Below are 5,826 nucleotides of genomic sequence, written 5' to 3' on the forward strand. Positions count from 1 at the left end.
GATTAATGAATGCATTTCAGTTTTATAAAGTAAAACCGAATGTATTGGATAGCTGGTACTAACACGCACAGTGTATTGTCTTGTATCTGAACTATAAAGGGGCAAATTACAATCTAGGAACATACACCCTTACTTTAAATTTAAATGTGGCATAAGTTTAAGAAAAGCTGGCTCAACTAATTGAAAATACTTTTAAACAGTCAAGTTTTGTGAGCAATGTGCATGTAGATAGAGGGGCAAAGGCATTATAGCCAGCCTTCGGAGTAATGGCAGTTAAAGGAGTCCTCAAATCCTCAAGTAAGGATTAGAACATTTCCGTTAGTCCTTCAAGGACAGTTGTTCTGATTCTTTATTTTAATAAGCCTATGGTGTGACAGAATTGACTTTCTCTGCTTTCCCAAGTTGGCTATGTAGTATCTCTTATCCAACTGATCACGATTTTGGAGATTCAACTATAGATTAAAATGTTTTTTTTTTTTTTACATTTTTTTTATTACACATGTGTAAAACAAACTACATACAGCAGGGAGAACCATGTGACAGTCATGAGAATAATGAGTTCTATACATGTTACATTCATAGTGAATTGACCATTTGCATTCGTCTCCTTTGAAGTATGCGTTTTTCCTGTCTTGTTGGGTCTAGATCTCCGAATGAGATTCAATATCTATCTTATCTCAACTCTAATAGCTTAACTTCTTTATCTTGATCTAAAATGATCTTGTCCCCTAACCCCCTAAACTTGTTACCTCATCACAGTAAGCAGGGTGTGTAGACAAAAGCTTTTTTTCAGCTAACAATATGAAAAGATAAACACTGCAACAATCCATGTGACACAAAAGAGGCAAAAACAAAAGACTAATTCCCCCCTGAGCAGAAAAATTTCAGACCTGTGGAAAGGACAACAATACTAATAAAAAATTGTATTTACTTTAGAGGCTTTCAGAATGTCAACAAAACAGCTGCTTTTTTTTTTTTTCAATTACAGAGTGGTATTCAGTTAACAGGACAACAACTGTCTTTGTAGAAGCTTCATCATAGACAACTGAAGATAGAAAACAAAAACAAAAAAAGAAAAGAAAACAAAACAAAACAAAAAAGAGCACTCCCCCCACCCCCGCCCCCAACACTGTACCAGGCAAGGTTAGTGGCCATCAAAAATACCATTAGGACGAGGCTAGCTAAAGACACATTCAGTAGTGTGTTAACTATACAAAAAAGATACTGTACAGTCTAAAAACAAATCTTACACAGACTTAGATTTAAATTTTTTTCTTTTAAAGGAGTGAGTTGTGTACATGGGGGTTAAATGCTTTATAGACAAGGGAGCGGGGTGGGGGGGGACCTGCCCTAGAACCAACTTATTCATCATCTTCATATTCCTCTTCTTCCTCATCCTCCTCATCCTCACCATCTTCCTTTTCCTTCTTTTTCTTGTTCTTTTTGGCCTTGACCACCCCCTGTTTTTTGAGCATCAGGCTCTCCTTTAGCTCTGTAGGCAGCAGTGTCCTTTTCGTACTTCTTCAGCTTGGCGACCTTCTTTACACAGGGCTCCTTGTCATCTGCAGCAGTGTTGCTCCACATCTCTCTTAGTTTCTTTGTACCATCAATGGATAAGCCAGGGTGTTCTTTGATTTGGGGGCAGTACTCAGAACAGAACAAGGCCAACGGAGGCCTCTTGGGTGCGTTGGGGTCCTTGAACTTCTTTTGGGTCTCCCCTTGGGGCAGGGGTGTAGGTTTTCATTTCTCTTTCATAACAAGCCTTGTCAGCCCTTGCCATGTCTTCAAATTTCCACCTCTCTGAGCACTTCTTGGAGAACTCTGGGAAGTTGACAGAAACACCCGGGGAGTTTCTTCCTGTGCTCCTCCCAGCAGGTTTGAACAAAGAATGCATATGAAGACATTTTGCCTCTTGGCTTTTTAGGATCTCCTTTGCCCATGTTTAGTTGATTTTCGTCCATAAGGCTCAGAGTCGCGCCATGCCCGTCCTGCTTGTGCTTGCCCTGGCACTTTCTCTGTGGAGCTCAATGTACTGCAATGGCTGTGAGAGCGGGAGCCAGATGTAGCCTCCTCACTCTCTCTGGTCTGTCCACTTTGCATTCTTGACATAAGTTAATTGGGGGTTTATATTTTTAAGTGTAAATTGCCATTTTTTTCTTCTAAAGCATCGGGTAGTGATTGTTGACTTAAAAATCTTAATTAGAGTACTAAAGAAAGATGTAATGATTATTTCCCCCAATTGTTCAATGAAGCAGCTTGTGTATATAGTTTAAATGATATAATTTTATATTAACTCAAAGTTTGACAGACTATGCTTTAAATTTTGAAAACCTTAAATCTTATAAGATTTTATTTAATTAATAGAAAACAATTATAACATTTCCACAGTAACCACAAGCTCATTCAGGTAAAAATTTACAATTCTTGTCTGTGTTTTCAAAAGGAGAAATGTTGTACCTTACTCTTCCAAGTGCATGTATATATTTTACAGATACTTATTTAGTATGAAAAAATTAGAATCTATTGTTCTTTAAAGGAATATGATTTATTTTCCAAGTGAATCAGTGAATAATCGCACCACTTAGTTTAGCCCAATGGCTCTCAAACTTCCTAATGCTGCAACTCTTTAATACAGTTCATGTTGTAGTGACCCCAATCACAAAATTATTTTTGTTGCTACTTCATAGCTGTAATTTTGTTAGTTTTATGCATCATAATATAAATATCTGATATGCAAGATATCTGATAAGTGACCCTAGTGAAAGGGTTGTTCAACCCCAGATAGTCACGACCCACAGGTTGAGAACCACTGGTCTAGGCAAATGACTACATTTATTTGCAGGTACATGAAGAAAATGCCAAATCTGGAAAACTCCTGATGCAGTCACACTTTTATGTTTAGAAAACACCGTCTTGCTGCAGGCATTCTGGTCCTCTGGCTCTTACAAGCTACCCTTTCCCATTCTGTGATATTCTTTGAACCTTATATGTAGGAACTGTGTTATAGATGTACCAACTGGGGCTGGGCACCCCACTGTCACTTATTCTCTGCATTTTGATTAACTATTGCAATAAGGAACTTCTCTGCTGAGAGGCGAGAGCTATACTTACCTATGAGTATAAAGATATGTATTTAGAATACAGTTGAAATCTGTACTGATTTAGTAAAATTACAGTAGTGGATTTTCCTTTAGGCTCTAGCACTGCTTTAGCCACGGTTCTTGCCTAAGTTTATGAGTTTGCTTCCATTAAGCAGGCCTTAATTTCAATTAAACAGGTGTGGCTTCCCTCTGAGTGCCATTATTTCACCATTGGAGATACCTTGCCAAGGTAGTTGTTGTGGTCCACAGCTTTACAAGAAGATAGCACTGTTGACTAACTGTCTCCCTTGGCAGCTTATATAGCAACTTCTGATACTATGAAAGCTAGTTCTCAGGAAGAGGTATCCAAGTCAGTCCTAGTTTGATCCTTCCAAGTTGACAAAGAAATTTGCAGTGACAAACTGATATGGACTCTGAATAGAAAATAAAAATCTTGATCTTGCAAATTTAGGAGCATAGACTTTGGGGAAGGGATGGTGTTCAAATTCATGCCAGTTATGTCTCTTAGGAGGCACTAAATCAATGAAAGAAACTAAAGTCATTTTCAGTTTGCCCAATCAAAGAAAACTCAAACCATTCCACATAATCATATTCTTCTCCTTATAGAACTCCCATAGATAAAGAAAATAAAGTAGGCATCTGCAATCCAAGGTTAGAAGATGTATGAGTTATGTGTGTGGGTTGGGGTGAGGAGTACTATGAAGAAGAACAGCAGAATGACACTCTCCAAAATTCAGTTGAAAGAGGTACTGGCTATTTACAACAAAATAAGTATGTTTAAAGTGATTACAGAAGTGACAAATAGCCCAGTACAAAATATTCCCAGACAGATTGACACAACTAAATAGTATTTCTAGAAATAGAAATATAGTTACTAAAGGAAACAAAGTTCAATGGGTGGTTAAAGCAGGAGAACAGATTCAGGTGATAAGAGTCATAATGAAAAACTACTGAGGTCTCACCACCAAGATATAGACAATGGAAATACAAAGCAGTGAGACATGAAGAATAGACTAAGAGTGAATATATTTCACTGCAATAACAACAGATTAATTGCATAATTGAAAAACATTGAGAGAAAAAACATCGATGTGGAGTGTACCATGATGTATTATTATTCAAGACAAAGGGAGAAATAACTTTCAGACGAAGCAACAACAAACAATTACTGAAAGAACTTCTAGAGTATATACTTTTGTTCAAACAATTCAAGTGTTTGCCCTCTGAATGAGAATTAAGCATACTCAATAGGGTCCTCCTTGTTACTTAGCTTCTTCATGTCTGAGTATTGTAGTGTGGTTATCCTGTATTATGTGGCTAATGTCTGCTTATAAGTAAGTATTTACATATATGTCTTTCTGGGTCTGGGGCATTTAGATGATCATTTCTAGTTCCATCCATTTGCCTGCAAATTTCAAAATTTCCTTGTTTTTAATAGCTGAGTAGTATTTCATTGTGTAAATGTACCACAGTTTCTTTATCCATTCTTCAGTTGAGGGACATCTAGGTTGTTTCCAGATTCTGGCTATTACAAATAAAGTTGATATGACCATAACTGATCAAATGTTCTTGTTGTATGGTGGAACATCTATTGGGTATATGATCATGAGTGGTAGAGCTGGGTCTTGAGGTAGAACTATTCCCAATTTTCTGAGAGATCACCAGATTGATTTCCAAAGTAGTTGTACAATTTTTCTCTCCCACCAGCAATGAAGGAGTGTTCCTCTTTCTCTACATCCTCGCCAGCATGTGCTGTCACAGTTTTTGATCTTAGCCATTCTGATGCGTGTAAGATGGAATCTCAGAATTGTTTTGATTTGCTTTTTCCTGATGACTTAGGGACATTGAACATTCCTTCAAGTGTTTCTCAGACATTTGACAATCCTCTTTTGAGAAGTCTCTGTTTAGTTCTGTACCCCATTCTTAACTGGATTATTTGGGTTTGTTGGTATTTAATAACTTGAGTTATTTATATTTTTTGGATATTAGCCCTCTGTCAGATGAAAGGTTGGTGAAGATCTTTTCCCAGTCTGTAAGCTGTCGCTTTGTCCTGTTGACAGTGTTCTTTGTCTTACAAAAGCTTTTCAGCCTCATGAAGTCCCATTTATTAATAGCTGATCTTAGAGCCTGGGTTGTTGGTATTCTGTTCAGAAAGTTGTCTCCAGTGCCAGTGAGTTAAAGGCTTGTCCCCATTTTTACTTCTAACAGATTTAGTGTGTCTGGTTTTTGTTGAAGTCTTTAATCCATTTGTACTTCAATTTTGCGCAGGGTTATAAATATGGATCTATTTGCATTTTTCTACATATAGACATCCAGTTGGACCAGTACCATTTGTTGAAGATTCTGTCTCTTTTCCATTGTATGGTTTTGGCTTCTTTGTCAAAAGAAAAGTTATATACTTGAGCAAACACATAAAATATACCTGCTGAGTCAGTTTAGCGCCGTTTATATGTATGTCTTTAGGGCTGATAACTTGATGTTAGATTAAGCCTGTTAAGGGTTCATCCCTGGGGAAGAGTAATTTTCCCTCTCTTGGTAGTAATTAATTAAATATAGCTCTTCATCCAGGAGTGGGGCTCTGTGGCATTTCTCTTATTCATATTGTAATGTCAACTGTCCTTGGCATGGTTTGGGTCTTATTTAGGCATCCGTACTGTTGTGATTCCATGGGTGCAGCTTCCTTCTTATATCTAGAGGACACAGTCTCACAGGAAACTTTATGACA

The 5,826-nt window shown here is 37.4% G+C and overlaps 1 pseudogene; it reads right to left on the minus strand.

Moving 5' to 3' along the window:
- Positions 1-1,361: 1,361 nt before the first annotated feature.
- LOC127185110 (high mobility group protein B1-like) lies at positions 1,362-1,940 on the minus strand (annotated as a pseudogene).
- Positions 1,941-5,826: the final 3,886 nt, after the last annotated feature.

The sequence above is a fragment of the Acomys russatus genome, chromosome X, assembly GCF_903995435.1.
Source record: "Acomys russatus chromosome X, mAcoRus1.1, whole genome shotgun sequence".
NCBI classification, from domain to species: Eukaryota; Metazoa; Chordata; class Mammalia; order Rodentia; family Muridae; genus Acomys; species Acomys russatus.